The 18843-nt window shown below is 45.5% G+C and overlaps 1 protein-coding gene and 1 long non-coding RNA gene across 2 annotated transcripts in view; one reads left to right on the forward strand and one right to left on the reverse strand.

Moving 5' to 3' along the window:
• Nucleotides 1-8523: 8523 nt before the first annotated feature.
• Nucleotides 8524-9403, reverse strand: LOC129119034 (uncharacterized). Its single transcript, XR_008534051.2, has 2 exons — nucleotides 9323-9403; nucleotides 8524-8827 (listed from the first exon to the last, which is right to left on the reverse strand). It is a non-coding gene; the product is annotated as an uncharacterized LOC129119034 (long non-coding RNA).
• A 39-nt stretch (nucleotides 9404-9442) lies between these two features.
• Nucleotides 9443-18843, forward strand: part of COQ8A (coenzyme Q8A) — a 43339-nt gene continuing 33938 nt past the window's right edge. Inside the window, exon 1 of the mRNA XM_054629198.2 lies at nucleotides 9443-9600. The gene's annotated coding sequence lies outside the window, so the exon portion shown is untranslated. The remainder of the gene's footprint in view (nucleotides 9601-18843) is intronic.

Here is an 18843-nt window from a genome sequence, read left to right on the forward strand (position 1 = left end):
AACATGAACTGTTATCTTCTTTGTGCAACACGTTTCACAGGTGCCCAAGAGCACAATTTGGGAGGTGTCAGTGCTCAGCACTATTTGTGGCTCACTATTAAAAAGATCTAAATTAACAGAGACTTTGAAGTGGAACTAGCTAAACTCCTTGATACAGAAACCTGAGACAGGTACAGGGCCAAGTGGATGGAGTGGAAGTTTTCCAAAACTGGGAACTGTTTGAGCCCTATCAAATGCAGCCTGAGGTAAGTGACTGCTCCCACAGCCAACTCTGGATTAGATCTGTGCTGAAATAAATGCCAGGAAGCCTGGCACTCCTGAACCTGCCTTGCAGAAGGGGGTGGAGTAGGAAAAGCATTAGGCCTGTTTTCCCCTGGATCACTGGTTTCTATGATTTCAAGGAGACCTTGCTCACCCTGGTATAAAATATGAGTAACTCCACAGCTAACTTGCATTCAAGCAGATCAGGAACAATGCATAAAGTGAAAGTGTGGAAAACTGATCCAGCCTATTTAACTTATGCCATGCCATCTTCAACCTTTACAAAGCTTAAGCTACAAGCATTTAAAATTCTCCCTGACTTCACTGAGCTGCATTTGTGTATAAAAGAATATGAACCTTCCTTCAAAACTGGTGTAAGACAAGCAAGATCCCTGGAGCTGAAGGTAGGATTCAGGATTATTTTAAAATCTACCTATCCTAACTGTGTACCAAGAGTTAGTAGCAATAAAATGCCAGTAGCATTAACAGAACTGTTCTAAACAGGAATGTCATCCCTCCATCAAGCCAGAAAAGACATGCCCTCTCTTTAAGCCCCTACTAAATACAGTCTTTGTGATATTCTGGGAAGTTCAGATTTGAGCTATTTTTGTTCTCCAGCTATTGTGCTAATAGTTCTCTTCTCGAGTGTTCTGTGAGTTTCAAGGGGCATGACAACTGTTTAACTTTCTTCTTTAATATGGAAAAGAATTGCCCTGATTTCTGTCTGTGTGATTTGGGTGGGCAAGCAAGAATCAAATGGCAAGAGGGCTTAAATAGGATGGGGAAATGAGGGCATTTAGCATGTAAAGGGTTAAGAGACCTTCTCTGCTACTCTTGTGTGCACATGCTATGTACCACTGTCATGAAATAGGAGTGCTGCTGCAGAACAGTGAGAACATCTGTATTTCAGGAAAGGAGTAACAGTTCCTATGCTGGGAAAGCAGAGCAGCAGCTAAACTGCAGCCAAAGCTGCTGCAGTGCACTGAGTGGATGGTGCAGGGTGTAGTCACTGTCCAGGCTGCCTCCTCAGATGCTGTGTTTGGTGGGACTGCTGAAGGAAAGGGACATCTTTGTGCTCACATCTTTGTGCTCACACCTTGGGCTCCTGCAGGCTAGGAATCTCACAAGTGTCTGCAGAGAGTGAACCTGCAGTGCTGGTTCTCAGCACTGCTGTGCCTGAAGGCAAACCCTTTTCCCTGCACACAGCAGGTTGAAATTCCTCCTGCTGTGCTTCCACTGAGGCTTTCCAAACACTTCTTTAGGCATTAGGAGCACGACAGGGCAGAAGAATGCCATTAACCCTATTTTACAGATAGGAGTTGGATAATTTGCTCAGGGTCAAATGAAGGGCTTAACCTGGATGTCTGGAGCATCTCTCAATCAGTCACTCCTAGCAGAGGCTTGTTAATTGCTGGTGTCTCCCTCTTAGTTGCACTCTGGTACGTGTCAGTCAGGATGTTCTGCCCCCAGCTGGTCTCCCTGTGTCCAGGTATGCAGACACAGATGTAGATAGCAGAGGTTAGGTTATGCAGTCCTGCTCAGTTGGCCTCTGGAATTGGATTGATAGCCACAGCAAAGCAGGAAAAGGGTCAGTCAGCATCCTAAGGTAGCAACAATCCTGCTTTCCCATACTGGTTTTGGCTTTTGGTTTTTGAAGCCACAACATCCCTGCAGACTGGCTGCTAGAAGTAAATTGTCATGACTATCTGTGAATCATCTGGCAAGTGGATGGAGGTTGTGAGTTTGTCCATTTGCCACACAGGCAGTCAGAAACACCCTGCAGCTTTCCAGTCTCCATCCCACACCTTGCTGTGTTTGGAACAGCGAGGCAGGAAGCCAGGAAGCCAAAACAAGTACTGGCTTTCAGGGCAATGAAAGAAAACAAGGTGTCTTGGGGATGATTCCAGGCTAGGGCAAGGTGGCTCAGTGCTCTCCAGCTCTGTGAGACATGGCAATGCTGTGCCAAAAGCTGGGGCAGTGGCTGAGATTGGCAGCACACTTTGCCATTAACCAGCAGAACTATGATGACTAGTGTTAATTCTTAGTTCCAGTAAAGTGTTCAGAAATAACTCTGTTTCTCCCATGTTCTCTGGCTCCAGCCTGTCCTCCCATTTAGAACAACTCTGCCCAAATTGTTCAGATAACCCTTCTGTCCTTGGCAAAAGGCTTTTCAGAGTGGCTAAATGCAGGCAAAGAACTTGTTCCTGTTTGCCTGGCTTTAAAATTAATTTGCCATGTTTGCCCAGGGGGTGAATGGCTTTGCCAGTTATCATCTCTAAAGTGAATCCTGGCTGGAAGCTACAAAGAACTGAGCCTTCCCACCTTGTCCATGCAGGATGGGTTCAGGTACCTGTAAACAATCAGGTGCCAAGGGGAGAGAGCAAAACACCAAACTATGCAAGCAAATGCAATTTACAACGAGCAGAAACAACTGATCTGTCCAGTCCAGACAAAGAAGAATTACAGACTGAGTAATGTTTAACTGAGTCCAGCAGAGAAACAGAAATGCCACGTTCTTGAGGCACACAGCTGCAAATCAGGCTACTGCACTCTTCATCTCATTCAAAATGGCTTTGCTCAACACCCATAAAAAGCACTGTTGTGCAACAGGATTTGAACTGGCAAGGATAACATTGTGAATGTTTTACTGTGTAAATTGCTAAGGTGGCAGGGTGCCTGTCCTTGCCCTGCACTGTCCCACACACTAACCTAAAAACAAGGACAGGTATCCCTTTCTTTCACTTAGTGCTTGCATCTGCACCTCTTCCCCTGGCACTGTCCTTCTCTTAATGTACTCCACTCCCATGGGCTTGTGTCCAATTTCCAAAGCCCCCAGGAGCCACTTGGCACCCCCATGAAGTCTGGAGGAGAGCTGGGTGGCTGGGGCACAGCCATGCCTGCTGTGCTGGTGTTCCCATGGTGCTGCACAGCCCTTGCTGGCAGCCTCCTGGCACTGAGGGACACAGCGTGGCTCGGGCTTGTCGTGGCTTGTCACCACCTCACCCTGACAGCAGCACCTAGATTGGTTTTCTTTCATCATCCTCCCTCCCTCCCTTCCCCAAAGCAGCTCCTTTCTGGGTGATATGGAAAGGAGGGAGGTGTGAGCAGGGGCACAGAGAGGCAAGGCAAAACACAGGGGGCAAAGGGAAGGGTTTTGTGTCTTCTTCACCTTCCCTTTTTTCAATTAGGGGACAAGACAGCCCTTCAGCAATCCCCTCTCCTCCACAGAACCTGGCAGGCACCTCTGCTCACCTCCTGCCAGCCCCACTGGCATTCCCTGCCCTCTCCAGCTGTGCAGAGCAAGGCTGCTCACTGAAAGCTCCAGAAGGAAAACAGGGATGGGAATGATGAAATTTCTCTGTGGTGACCAGTGACATGACCCGAGGGAATGGCATAAAGCCATGTCAGGGGGAGTTTAGGTTGGATATTAGGAAAAGGTTCTTTAGGCAGAGGGTGGCTGGGGACTGGAACAAGCTCCCCAGGGAAGGGGTCACAGCATCAAGCCTGACATAATCCAAGAGGTGTTATCAATACAGTCAGGCATATGGTATCAATCTTGTGGTGTCCTGTGCAGGCCCGGAAGTTGGAGTTAATGATCCTTGTGGGTCTCTTCCAACGCAGCATATTCTGTGATTCTAGGAAATATCTGTCCTGCTCCCTGCACTATCTCTTCCTCTTGGACAGAAAATATTCATCTTGAGAACTGCCACACCACCCCCTTTGGACAGCACTAAATCATCTTAAAATTAAAGTGCTAACTGAAATGGCACCTTGTCTCTGTCCCTTTGCAGTGAGTGGAGAGAGAAAAAGGAAGGGCAAGTGCAATGAATGCCAGAATGCTTTGGGAGGAAAATACACAGCTCAAAAACCAGAGTAGTACTAAGCTTAACAAAAATAGCTCATCATTTGGATCCTGTGATGATACTGGATGTGCATCTACCATTGACTGAGTCAGTGAGATGCCATTTCTCTGAGAGCTCTTGCTCTCATTCTTGGCCATAAAAAAAAAGCCATATAAATAACATATGGTACAAACAGCATCACTGACACCAAAGTTTTGAAATACCTCCAAGCTAACTACTAAAACCAAGCCACCTGTCCAGTGACTTCCACTTGAGCTGTTCCACTTCATCATCCCTGTATTATTATGTTGATGGGACGCCATAAATCTACAGAGTCAGAGAAGACATTCCATCTGCCCTGGAAAAATTACCCTCTAGAGAAGATGAGTGAACTCAAGGCAAAACCCCTCAAGAGGTAGCTCATCTTAGCCTCAGAAGTTGCTTGGAGAAGGAGGACTGAGGGAAACACTTCCAGAGCAGCTTTTGCTTTGTGGTTAGCTGTGTGAGCACGAGAGAAGGATGGTGATGTATATTAGAGATTCTTAGAATCATTAAGGTTGGAAAAAACCTCCAAGTTCATTGAGTCCAACCATACATATTGTGGTTGGAGAAACAGCTTGGTCCTGTCCTTTGCAAGAGAATTTCTGAGTGTTCTCTGAACAGCCTGGACACTTGTCAACCTAATTACATGACCGACTGCTGCTTAATTGAGGCTCCATTACCTTTTTTTTCTGCAGGTCAGTAGTCTGCCTAGTAATTTTCTGTTGCAATGGAGGCCTTCTTACTGCAGGGCTCAAAGATCCGTCCAGGCTCTGGTTCTCTAACTTCTTCTGTTTGTGGAAGTTTAGCCCTTCTGGCTCATTCCTCTCTGTGTTCCTCTCTGGGAACGTGTCCCACTTGGTACAAGGCTTTGAGGAAGTCAGCTTTCCCCAGACGCTTCAGTCAGCACTGGCAAAAGTTTATTTGGGTGTTCTCTGGCACCCAGTAAATGGTGAGCTGATCTCTGGTGAGCAAAGAGACTCCTCTCAGAACTAACAGTGAACAGGGGCAGGAAGAAGATCCCACCCAAGGGACCCTGCTGGAAGTGACAGCCAGGGAGCCTTGGGCTTGCCCTTCCCAGTGCCCTTCTTGCTGCTCCCACCCCAGGCCTGCAGCAGAGCTGTTCATGCACCCCATGCAGCCCTTCATTCCAGAAAGATCCACAAGCAATATGGGGTGGGGATAGGGTGGCACAGCTGAAGCATCTGCTGTGGAGTCAGGACTTCCAGCTGCTACATGAGGCTTTCCTACTGACCTGCAAAATGAGGATATTTTGAGAATTAGATGATCCTGAACACATCATTTTAACCTTAGTAGGGAGAAGTCTCTGGGGGAGTGTGACTCCGACATAGTTAAATTGTAACTATTAGTTATAATTTAAGTTTATTATAATTTTGATTTTATTTATATCTATCATGAGGATAGATAGATCATTGTAGTATTTATATTATATATATATATATATAATATTATATATATTTATAATAATTAATATTACTATAATGGAACTCATAATGTTTTTATTATAATTTAATAAAAGACTGATTTATATACTCCTCATAGTTGTAAGTTTCTTGCTAGAAATGCTCACAGAAATGTTTCTAGATAAGGCAATATGTTGAAATTTGACTGAATAGAAAACTACCAAGCAAGCTACATGAAGAAAATGACAGCTGTATTGCAAAAAATGTGTTTTAGCTGATTTATTAATAATGTTCACTTCTTATATCTAATCAAGAGACTCCTCAAAGTCTGGGAACTTGCTTTTTCACAGGACTGCTTTGGCTTGCTCTGCAAATTCATCTCTGCACTGCACACACCTCCAAAAGAGTGCAGGTGTACAGCACAAAAATTACATTGGATTTAGACACTGATGCAAAACCTTTTAATCTGCAACAACCTCATTGTGCTGTCACATGGATGTCAATGTTTAGGTATTTACAAAGAAGGTTCATAGAATCATAGAATGGTTTGGGTTGGAAGGGACCTTAAAAGTTTGACTAGTCCAACCCTCTGCCATGGGCAGGGACACCTTGCACTGGCCCAGGTTGCTCAGAGCCCCATCCAACCTAGCCCTGAACACTTCCAAGGATGGGGCAGCCACAGCTTCTCTGGGCAACCTGTGCCAGGGCCTCACCACTCTCATAGGAAAGAATTTCTTTTTAATATCTATCCTAAGTCTGCTCTCTTTTAGTTTGAATCCATTCTTCCTTGTCCTATGTCCCTACAGGACAAGGAGGAAAAAAGGACCTCCCTATAGGGACTAGATTTCTTCCCTCTACCCTGCTTGGAAGAACTTTATGAGTTAATGTTTGCCCTGCACATTCAGCAGATCAGCTTCTACACAAACCCTGCCCAGATTCAGGGCCTGCATGAAGCTGCTGTTTCACCTACACTGCTTTGGTGGAGGGCACAGAACCAGAATGGGGCAGCCTGGGCTGATCCCCACAGGGTTCCTGTCCATGTCTCCTGCCCCTGGACAAGGCACAGTTTGCACAAGGCCTGACTGCAGATTTGTCTGGGATTTGGATGGGGTTGGAGGATTGCTCCATCCTCATTTCCTCTTGCTGAACTTTCCCATTAAATAATATGAGTAAGGCTGAAGAGAGAAGACAAGAGTATGCATAATGATTAGGGTCTCAGTGTGTGGGGTGCTGTTAAGTCTTCACAAGCAGAGAAGGGAACCTGAATTTGAATACCCCAAACAGCCAACAAGGCTTTACATAAACCACTGACACCCTTCCTGAAGAAAAGGATGACTCCCTGGTCTATTTCCCATGTACAACACTTCCTTTTTTCAGGATCAAAGGCTGTCAATCTCACAATTGGTAGCACTAAACCAATCCCAAATACTGACAATATTATTTCTCTGTTACCATTTTTCCTCAGTTCACAGGGAGATCTGCCATGGAACAGCTCTCCCAGCACTTCATATATATCATGTTCAACGTTTTATTCAGGATTGTGGACAAAGTAGGCAAAATTAACCTCTGGATTCTGGATTGAGTCCTGGGGTGTCCTGTCCCTATTCCCCCTAAGAACTAAAAAGTAACAAAGAGAGACATACACTATTTTTTCCCAGCAGCTTCAGTCCAGCTTTCAGTCCTGCTTCTTTGCACTCCAAATTAGGTGGGAATACAGACACTTCTCTCTTCTTTATGTACAGAAAGAGCTCAAGTTCAATGGGTCTTTTAAGGCTGCAGAAAGTCTGGCAGGAGAAGGTGTGATGCAAATTGAACACCAGTGGCAGAAATATCCAATGGTTTACCACGTGTGGATGAAGGGAACCAGCCAGGCCTGTCTTTGAGAGATGGGGAGAGCTTCACCCTGGGCTTGCTCTGCCTCCATCTCAAACTATGGCAGCCTGCTCATGCAGAAACCCTCCAGTTCTCCGTGCTCAGCACTGTGAGTAAGATGTTTCACAATTAATGCCAAGCTGATGCAAGCAATGTGATGTTACACAGAAACTGAGCACTGCCATCCAAATCCAGCACAGGAATAGATATGGGTGTCGTTAGAAAAGACACCTAAAACTTAACCTCTTTCCAGATGAGGGCATATATGATCTTTCCTTTATTAGAAATAGTATGAACCTAACCACAAATGGAACAATTAATTTGTGTATATTTCCACAGGTGTGAATATTGAAATGAAGAAAATGAGGCATTTTTGTGACAAAACTTCTCAAGGCTGGTATCTTATTTCAGTTATGTTTTTGCTTCATCTACATATTGAGCCTCCATCCCTTATCAAAGTATTGTGTTTGCCCTTTCCATTTCAGATATATTTTGTCTACACACAGCCTGTGTGTTCAGCATTTAATTCAATAATGTGTCTTTCCCAGGGAACTGGTTTTTTTTTCACCTTTCAAATTCAAATCCAGCCTTTTTAGTCCTGATTGGAGCTGGCTTCTAATTCGATAATGTTTGGGTGATGAATATTGCTAAATTTATTTGTAGCTGTCTGTTCAGTGCCTTTCAGAGACCTTCTCTGGGTTTACATGGGAAACTGAGAGGGGCTTGGGGAGATGCAAATATTTTTTTTTTTAAACATGAAGGAATATGTGTAATACTTGAACAATATTTGGTAAATACCACCCAAACAATCTTTGGTCTGATCAGCTGGAGATAATAATTGTCTCCCTCTACAGAGGAGGACAACTTTGGCAATAGCAGATTGGCAGTAATATTCACAGGTTTTGTACAGTTCAACCTCTCTACACACTTAGAGCAGAACCATTTATCCATTTTCCTTCTTCACAAATCCACAGCATCCACAACTCCTACTGACTTAGATACAGGTCCTCTGGTGTGGATTTAAGTGCTCAATTCAAGCTACTAGTTAGCTGAAAAGGTAAGCCAAAACAAGCAATTGACAATGGTGAAATTAAAGCTCCGGGCTGTTTATTGGTCACTCCTGCAAGTTATGCTACAACTGGAGAAGGATTACGAATCCTGTTTGGTTTAGGAAGGAACGAATGATTTCATCTCCAAACCTCATCCGAATGTACTCCTGCACTGATGCAGCCATGTGGCAAATGCCCCAGAACGACTGTATTGTTATTTTTCAGACGGGAAAGTTGCTGACAGCGGCGGGCGCTCACCAGAGCATCCGGACGAGCGCGGAGCTGCTGTCGCTGTGAGCCCCTTGCAGCCTCTGCGCGACACCGCATCCCTGCCATCGACCTAAGGGGAACAAGGCACCGCGTTTGTTTCCCAGGTGCACACGAGCATTTCCCAACACCCTGACCAGTTCCCTATGCCTGCGTGACACGATGCTTTGACAAGCCACACAGGCAGCCACAAACAAAGCTTTCCCGGACAGGGAGCGCCACGAATCGGGAGCTGCTCCCTTCGCCTGGCATTTCCCTGGAGCCTGCCGGGCGCGGGGCTCCTGCCCCTCTTCCCATGCACATTAACGGGGAATGTGGGACCGCCGGAGCAGCGACCCCCGCCCTCCCCGAGCCCACCTCATCCTTTCCCACCGCGGGACCACCCTCCCCCGCCCCGCCCCCTCCCACTGACACCGCGACCGGGCGGTCCCCGTTCGCTAGAGAAGCCCAGCCCGGGGGGAGCCAGCCCAGCGCGGACAGACGGCGGCTGTCGCCGCCCCGCTCGCAGCACACGCTCCTCACGCCTCACCCGGCCGCCCGCGCCCCCCCCGCCCGCCGCCGCACGGACCTCACGGGCCTCACGTCCCCCTGCAGCCGCCGCGCGCGCCGCGCCGGGCCCGCCCCGCATTGGCCGGAGCCCCGCCCGAGCCCGTCGCCCATTGGCGGAGGCGCGGGGCGCACGGGCTCCGCCAATGGGAGCGCGGCGGGGGCGGGGCGAGCGGCCCGGCCGCGGCCGGGGGCGGTGGCGGCGGTAAACAGGCGTGCGGGCCCGGGCCGCGGCCGCCGAGCCGAGCTGAACGGACCGAGCCGAGCTGAACCGTGGCCGCTGGGCTGTGCCGGGCCAGGGTATGGGAAGCGACCGCGGCAACGGAGGGGCCAGGCTGGGCAGGGGTGGCCTGTACCGGGCTGTGCGGCGGGGTGGGGGCAGCGGTGCCCCCGGCAGCGGCGGTGCCCCCGGCAGTGACGGTGCCCCGGCTGTGGGAGCTCGCCCGTTGCCATGCGGGAGAGCGGTGCGGGTAGGGATGCGTGGATGCGGAAGGGTGATGGCGGCACCGGCGCTGCCGCGGGGAGCACGCCGGTGCCCGGCGCGGCGCCTCGGGCCGGGGTCGCTCGCCCGGGGCTCGTTCCCCAGCGGAGGGACGTGTGTGGGGTCCGGCGGCCGATGGCGGCAGCGGGGCTGCGGGGCTGCGCCCGGGCAGGAGGAGCCCGGGGCTGCGGCCTTGCCGTGCCCTTGGCCGCGTCCCGGCGGGGCGAGAGCGGGGCCGGCCGGGTCCCGCCTCCTGCCCGCGCTCGGCAGCGCCGGGCCGGGAGCGGGACCGGCGCCTCAGCGCAGGCGGGGAGATGCGCGGGCTGAGCGGGGAGCGCAGCCCAAGGGGGATCGGGAAAAGGGTGGAATTCCCTGCTCTGCTCCGTAGGGAATGCGCCCTGCCCGAGGATATGGCGCGGACCTGGTGCTGCGCTGCTTTCCGGGCTGCTCCCGCTTGCAGCCTCGCTGCTCTCTGCCGCTGGGACCGATCCGCGCGTCTGGCTGGAGAGGGCTGTAAAATCAAGATGTTGGTTGTTTTTTAATGCTTTGCTTGTAGCTGAAATGGGGGTAAAAAAAAACCTGTGAGCCCCTTGGTAAAGTGCCTGAGGAAATAATCTTTCTTTCTATAGGCAAACAGGCTTGTGAAGTCTTTGTAACAATGTGAACGGGAACTGATGGGGAGATACTTAGTTTTAAACAGACACTGAACAAGCGACTTATAGATAACTACAAATATGAAAGTTTGGTTTCAAACAACATTGTATAATGTTGTTTTCATGGTTACTGATCATCTTGATTTTTGCAGGACTGTATCATAAGAAATAACACTATTTCTAATAGCCCCAACAAGGTTATGTGCCACCCGGCAGGGATGTAGGTGGGGAGATTCTCTGTATTCCCCTCCATGCAATGAAAATCCATGCTTTGTGGTCACTGTTAGGAAATTAAAGCTTTTCTTTCAACAACCGAGAGTATCATTTTCTTTAAAAGAATTGACCTAACAATTTAAGATTTTTTTTCTGAGTTGCTTGTCTTTTAATTATATTGTTTTACTAGACTCAGGTGTATTAATTAAGAATATGCAGAATAAGTCTTAGCAGTGGGTGTAGAAGGGTAGTGGCCAAAGTCAATAGTAGCTCAATAAAAGACTTAATAAAACAAGGGATTAAGATATTGTTCTTTATGCAGACTGAATGCAGATTGGTGTCTAAAGGTATATTGGTAGTTTTGCATTTCTCTGTCATGGGGTAAGAACATTTATATGTTATCAGAAGGAGTTTAGTTCACAGGAACTGCAGCTAGCAAGAGCAAGCAAGAACCTTCTTGCTCTTAGACCAGGAGAGTTCTTTTTGTATTTTGTACATGTTTTTTTCATTGCTGTTAAGTAGCAGTGACATTGGTAACCTTGAATAAAGTATGCTTAGAATAAACAGCTTTATATTGTCCAGTCTTACTTGAGATGGAGGAAAAAAGTTGGCTGACCTGCTGTGTTTTGACAGTGTCTCCCTTTTAATAATGAGGCAGTGAGATGAGCAGAAGAGAAGGCCAGATGTGGAGAATTGCCTCCTTTACTATCTGAGTACTGATCACCTTGTTTCATTCCTGCCAAGGGGAATTCTGTGCAGTGCAGCTCTGGTTAATTCATTTGTGATAATAATAGCTCAATGCATCCATGCAGCAAGACCTGGACTTTTTTTGGCTTCTAGTCTTCCAGTAGTCCTTTTAAAGGCAGGTTGTTTCACACCCTGTTTGCCAGGCTGTATTGTTTTTCTGGAAACTGAGAGGGAGGAAGGGACAGGAGCTGAATTCCTGCTTCTTAATTTTTTTCTGTTAAAACTAGTTGATTGCTTATGGAGTTGGGATTTTTGTAGGTAGAGGTTGGTGGATTTTTTTTCTGTCTGCATGTGTTTTTTCTTCATTGTTTTAATCTGGGTGCAAGGGATGACGTGTGTCTCATGGTCTGTCATCTTGTGTGTCAGTGTGCATGGGATAAATTGTTTGATCCAGGTGGTTTGCCAAATGCATCTCAGGACTTAGCTTGGTGCACAAATAAGCGTTTCTCCTTTTCCTTAAATCTGTCCTGCTGGGTGAACAGTCCAGCCTAGGATGGAGGCAGTGAGTCTGAGCAGTATTTAGCAATCACATCTCCAGTGTGATGTAGGTCTTCTCATCTTCTCCCTTTAGAACTGTAAGAGAAAGAAGTCTGGAGGAGGAGCCTTTTTGCCTTAAGGAGCTGTATATTCTGGAGCAGAGTAGCTTCTCTTTCAGCTTGTTTTATAAAAGTGCTGCCTTGTGCTAAAGGTGCCTGCTTTCCTTCAGGATCTGAAGAAGAAAATCAGTTATCTGCATGTGGAGCTAAAATACCAGTTGGCAGTGAAGCTCAGTAGTTTGAGGCCGTGGGTTCAATCACTGCTTTCTCACCCAGCAGTGAAAACTCATTTTATAGGCACATTCCTATCTTCACATTCAATTTTTTGTCTTTAGCTTCTCAGTTGTTTAGATGCCACTTGTTTTGTTCCTCTTACCTCCCCTTCCCTGTATGGTAGATGGCAAAATTAAATCAGTCTGAGCTGGTGACAAAGACCCAAGAAATAACTGAATACACAAGTTTTGCCCTTTCTTTGCACAGTTGTGTTTCTGCACTTTATTTTAATGGCTTTTGTGTTTTGTCAATCAGTAGAAGTATGGAGCTAAATAAAGCATGTTCAGTTCCCAGCTATCCAGTCTCTGAAATGTTCTGTGTGCTTCTCACAGCATAGAAAATGACATTACTTGCTCTGAAAAACTTAGCTGTCAGTCTGTGGAGCTGGCTTTTAGAAACTTACAAGTTTATATGTTTACTTAAACAAGTCTGCATGCATATCCACAGTTTAAAAACAGTTTTTTTTCTTTTTTTCTGGAAGCTGCAGAAGACTTTGTCTTTTTTGTGAAGACTGTAGATTCTGTATGTGGAGGCATGGGGAAAGATGATCTGTACGGTCCTAGAGCTGTTTTGTGATGTGCAGGTGATAACTTCCACTTACAAAGTTCTCCTGCTGTGTTTGTTTTTCCTCTGTAGTTTGTCCTGGTTTTTGGTGTAGATTCAATTTTTATGTGGCTCCTTTCTTTGCTATTCATGCTTCCTTTTTAACCAGTTGCATGCCTTGGTTTTTTTCTGGGTCTGCTGAACAAGTGAACCATGAAAGGGTTTGGGGCATTGTTCTGAAATGTCACAGCTCTCCTGCTGTCTGGATTGTGCCATTTGGAGGGATTAAATCCTCATCCTAATTTGATTTGGTCAAAGTGCTCCTCAACAGAGTACTTGGGATTAGAGAAGAGATGGCAGAAGAATGACTGGGCATTAAATTGCAAGTGGATTGAGTGTTTCCTTTAGAGAACCTTTCTGAAATCAGTAAGCCTGATAAAATTTTACATTGCACAGCAAAACATTGTGGAGCATGGCCTTTCAGAACTCACTTGGAGTTTGGGGATTTTTATTTTTTTTAACTGTATAAGATGCAAAAAGCTTTGGTTTTTCTAGTTTGGAAAGGCAATGTATTTATACTATGCAAATGTGATTTCATAAAGTCTATACATGGAGAGCATGAACAATTGTAGATTACAAATTCTGTATCAGGTGTGAGAGCTTGCAGGTTAGGCTTAGCTGTAAGAGAAATATAGAGCTCATTACTCTCATTTACCCTAGTGTCAAAAGTACCTTTGTGTGGGGAGCAGGAGCAAACAGAAATAACTTGTCTGTGGCAGAGCTGCAGGTTCTGACAGACCATGTTCCCCTGCAGCACAGAGATCATCTCAGGTCTTCTTTTTTTTTGCCTATGGTCCTCTTGTTGCAGGGAGGATTTGGCACAGCCAGAAAAATGGAAGCTCTCCCAGCCAGGGCTCTGGTGTGTCAGGGGGCTATGAATAGAGCAGGATGTATTATAAATTGCTAAATTGGAACTTAACCCCAGTTTCTAGGGCAAGGTTGGAAGCCATGAGATCAATGCAGACAGGAATGCCTGCAGGATCAATAGTGGGATCAGTGGCGCTGGGGTTTGCCTGCTGCTCCCAGAGGGGACAGCTCTCAGCACAGGGGGTGTCTTTGCCACCCAGAGAGACCTGGGGGGGTGCCACTTACACACTTGGGGAGTGCTGTGCAAGGCTCTGTCCTGGTGTACACAAAGGGTGATAAACAAAATCCCTTCTTGTTCCTGAGGAAGAGCAGCTGCACAGCTCAGTTACAGGCTGTGTCTAGCTCTTAGAGAGGTTGTGACTAGAAGCCACTGCCAGAGTGGCATTTAATGGTGACTGTTGGCAATATATGGCTTAGGTGGTCAGCAAACCAGCTCTAAATCCTTGTTTGTGTTTGATCTACAGAGGTGGGTGTTTAGAGGATTCTTAGGGATAGGCTGGGTGCTGTGAGGATCACTACTATCACTATTGTGCCCAGCCCTATGCCTGACAAGCAGGGTAAGTTTGGGTAGATCACCTGTTCTCTTTCTCTAAAGTAGACAACTGTGGTATCAGTCCCCTTTCCTGAGCTTTTTGAGAGCTATAAGTGAAGAGGGTTGTGTGTTTCAAAGCAAGAGGAAGAGCTGCTATTTTTCTCAAGACTTGTGCATTAAGTATTGGTGTATTTGAGGCTAAAGGAATCTGCACTTGTTTGTGAGGCACAGCACTTTATCAGTTTCTAGTTCCTAAATTAACCTTGGTGTGCTTTTGGAAAGTCAAAACTTCCAGTAAAAACAATTGTACCATAACAGTAGATACAAAAAAATTACCTGCAAGTTGATAACCTCCTTAATTTATACTTTATATTCTAATTCAGGGGAGCTCTGTTGATTCCTGTGCAGAACTGTGCATCAGAGAGAGCTGGGCTTTGATGATCTCCTCTGCTCTGATGCTGAAGTGACTGAGAGAATAGAGCTGCTCTGCAGACTTGGGAAAGGTGTTTGTAGGTGTTTGTCAGATTTTGTTTGAAGGTCAGTGTTTGGGTTTGATCAGTGAAGAGCTTTAGTGTAACCTTTTTGTAATTCCTGCTAGGTAGAGTTATTCCATACAGATGTGGGGGATTTATCTTCTCAAGTAATGCTGTGTGTTACCATTGATGGGGTGACTTGGAACTAGTGAACTGTGCTTTTGTGTAAACTTGCCATAAACCTAAATTAAGGTTTCATCTTGCAGTAGTTCTGTTCTTAAGTACATGCTTCAAATATTGCATCTGTCAGAATCTCAAATATTGCATCTGCCAGAATCTCATGTTAATCTGTGTGCTCGGAGGTCATGCTCTATTTTGATTTTAATATACTGTTGTCCTTGTTACTGAGTGAAAGATCTACATGCATGGGAAGTAACATGAATAATTCTGATCAACTCTGGATTAATGTGATTAAAGTTACACTTAAGGCTTTTGAGCTAGGCAGAGGATCCAGTGCAATGAACTTAAAGCACAGCCCACTACATAAACAGAAGAGAAAACCCTTTTTTTTTCCTTGTCCTCTTATTCTTTATTCCTTTCCTCTTGGTAACAGAGGTAATACAAAGATTGTGTGTTGGGTATAAATACAACTCCAGCTTGAAATCCATCCCCATGGCCCAAAACTTTTTGCCTTGCAATTGGGATAAATGGATGTTTTTTTAAATTATTATTTTGGGCCCCCAACTGCAAAGACTTAATTCTCAGGAGCAGATAGAGATCACAATGAGCAGTGACCTTAGCATCACAGCAACTGAGTTGGATCTACCTCAGTGTAGCAGCAAACAGTGTGTGCCCAGGGCAGGATTTATTGGTGTACTGTGCCAAAGCATATCAGGAGTGACCTGTAGTGAGGCTTGTGCTCTCTTAATTGTGGTAAATCTTAATCGTGGCTAAATTATTTCCAGGTCTGTGTAGCTTATTTCCATCTGTGGGTAGAAGGGGACTGTGTTAATTCCAGATATGTGGGCTGTGACTATGCTATTGCATTGTCCAGAGAGAAGTAAACAGCACTGTTGGTCCAGAGCATTCAGGGATGTATCTGTGCCTAAAATAAAGCAGGCCTTGCTGAAGTGTCCAAGCATTCTTTTCACTCTTATGTGTGTCAAGCCATTTATGGGGAAAATTAGGTTTTGAACTAACTGTCATTTGCCAAAAATGAGTGCTAAGCCTTCTGAATTTTGTTGGAAAGAGGCATTTGTGTGCCCAGCAGCCCATTTTTATCAGTGTGGGCACTGCTATTGTAGTGATTAGGGAGCAAACCAGTTCTGCTTGCCCTTCAGAGGTGTTTGTTTTAAATGGCATTGGCAAAGTGCTTTGTGGAAGGGTGCTTGTAAAGCAGCTTTCAGAGACTTGCTGAATTCAGCTTAAGGGGGCTTGAGTGCAGGCCACAGGGCAGGATCGAATCTAGGGGTCCTCACTTCTCTCACAGGTCACATCTTTAAAGACATTTCTTTTTGGAGCTGCAATGTATTGGAGTTATGGGGAAGGGAAGAAGGAAGGATAAGCAAGGTGGATTTTCAGTTTGGTTTGAAGGATGAGAGCAACTTCTTCCTTTAAAAATGCTGGTTTTGTGCCCTGCATGGTTAAAATTTGGGTCAGCTGCAACCCAAGGAATCCAGCTAATGAGAATACATCTAGGCAGGGACCTGGCAATTTGGTATCAAAGGAACTGGTGGGGAGGTGTGTGATGGAACTGAAAAAGGCCATGAATGAAAGGATCACATGAAAGGGTTGGTATGGCAACAAACATAAAAAGAAATGGGAAAAATTCTCTAAAAGAACAGTTACAGAGCAGTTTAATGAATAATAGTTATATTGAACTTAGTCTACTTTTGTTTCCTGGCCATGGAACAATGTCGTGAGTATCTGGCCTTCTGCATCTTGTTTGTGGTGTTTATTATTTTTATTTCATTATGCTCTTGCCACACTTGCTCTGATGGTGTGGGTGGTTATAACACTGAAGCCAGGGTTTTAGTCCTTGTTTAGATACAACTAAGATAACAGTGCTTGTAATAAAGGATAATGGAGAGAGGGAAGATGTAGAGGCTGTTTTCTTGATATGTGATATCTGATTATCTGCCTTACTACCTGTCCAAGCTGGTATTATTTTATTGTTTTTCATTTATTTAGAATAAAAGTTGAAGATAAAGAAGGCAGCTAAAACTGCAGACCTGATGGACGGAATATAGGCTGCTGTAAAACTGCTCTGGTTTTGTTTGGGGGATTTTTCTGATGTTTTTTCTTTGGTCAGTTATTTTGTGTTATGTTGTTTTGGTTTTTAAATTATTCAACAATGTTTGGTAGTAGTAGTTCCCATAAACTGAAAGAGGCTGTGTTGTCACACAGAGAAAACTTTCAGATACGTTTCTGCTATTTGTATGATTAGAAATCTTGTGTTTAAACTTGGTCCATCCTATATATATATATATCTATATATATATGTGTGTGTGTGTGTGTGTATGCATGTGCATATGGATATCTGAGTAAAACTTTTCACTGTACAAGCATCTGGAGGAAAGCTCGTGGAGTCTCAAGCAGGTCTGTGTGTCTGTAGGAGCACATATTAGCACATGGAGAACTCATATTAGCACATGGAAAAGAAAGGGAATAAATGGAAGAATGTTTTAGAGTGGGACAAATACATGATTTCTCGTGTTTGTTGTAGTGAGGCTCTTGGTTTCTGTTATTGGCCTCTGATAAGTGATAAGCAAGCTGCACTTGCTTAGACCTTCAGTCCAATAGTCTGGAATGTTGAAAAGGGGAGGAAACACTTGGCAGGCAGTGGCTCCAGAGAATGGTGGGTTGTGAGGCTGATTGCTGCTCACAGGAGGATCCCAGCACTGGTTTGGTTTTGCTGTTAGAGCAGGGCTCTGAATCAGGTGGCATCTAACCTGCAGGAGCCCTCTGCCCACTGTGTGTGCCTTGCCTGGTGTCTGAGGGTGCCTTGGCTCGAGTTTCCCAGTGCTGGAAGGTGTGGGGGTTTTCCAGGGGTTCATTCACCTGGGAGAAGCTTGCTAAGCCAAATCTGTGACCCTGCCTATTTTTGGAAAAGGGCTCAGGATCCACACTTGTCAGCCCTCTTCAGGCCAGGTCAGAGGCGCTCTGACAGCTTGTGCAGACACCACTGACCTGTCCATGCCCTGTGCTAGCAGTGCCCCACTTTGCTTGTGCTAGATAGAGAATCCTCAGGGAGCAAGTCAAGTGTGACACAGACTTTGTACACTTGGACTAATTCCATTTGGAACCACTCCCTAAATCTCCTTCTGATAAAGCTTGCTTGTACTGTATTTATTGATTTAGCAGGGTAGGAATAGAACTTGTCTTAGGGGGAAAAATGCCTTGCCTGCTGTCTGTGCTGGGTATTAACACGAGTGTAGTTGTTTGGTACAGTACCAAACTTCTCAGAAGTGTGTGCTTCCTGTCTCAGTTTTTGGGGTTTTGTCCTTGCTTGTGCTTATTGCCTTTTCGTTTAAAAAAAAAAAAAAAAAGAAAATTTTCCTAATGTTTGGTTTTTGGTTTATTTTTTTGGTTTGTTAGTTGGTTGTGTTTTGTTTTTTTTGTGTGTATGTTGTGTTTTACCTTCTTGATTATGTAGCATATATTTTATTTAGAATAGCCTGTCTTTTGGCAGCACTGCATAGGAGCATGTTGCTGATGCTTCTGAGCTAACAAACCACTTACCTGGTACCTAGAGTTACAGCTGCTGTGCAGAGCAAGTGGGGCTGATAAAATGGAAGTCAGAGAGAGATTGGTAAGAATTTGCCCTGTACAGTGTCTTGTAGCCAAATCTGTGCAGGGCAATAGGTCCTCTTTGCATGTTGATATATTTAGCAGTGCAGGGTTGAATGAGTGTTGTGCAATGTATGTTTTCTACTTGTGGCTGCATTAGCTTCCCTGAAATTTTGTTTGGAGATTTATTTCTTTTAAAAAGCACACATTTAGCATATCCTAACTGGCACTTTATGACAAGGTCTTTGGCTGGTTTGGGGTGAAAGAAGTGTATAGTTTTACTACTATTGATTAGTAAGAATACATGTTAAAAGTGGATTTGTTTTTGTGTGGGTTGTCCAAGTCTGTATTGGCTTACCTTTTGTTGCCCTTCTTG

The sequence above is a fragment of the Agelaius phoeniceus genome, chromosome 3, assembly GCF_051311805.1.
Source record: "Agelaius phoeniceus isolate bAgePho1 chromosome 3, bAgePho1.hap1, whole genome shotgun sequence".
NCBI classification, from domain to species: domain Eukaryota; kingdom Metazoa; phylum Chordata; class Aves; order Passeriformes; family Icteridae; genus Agelaius; species Agelaius phoeniceus.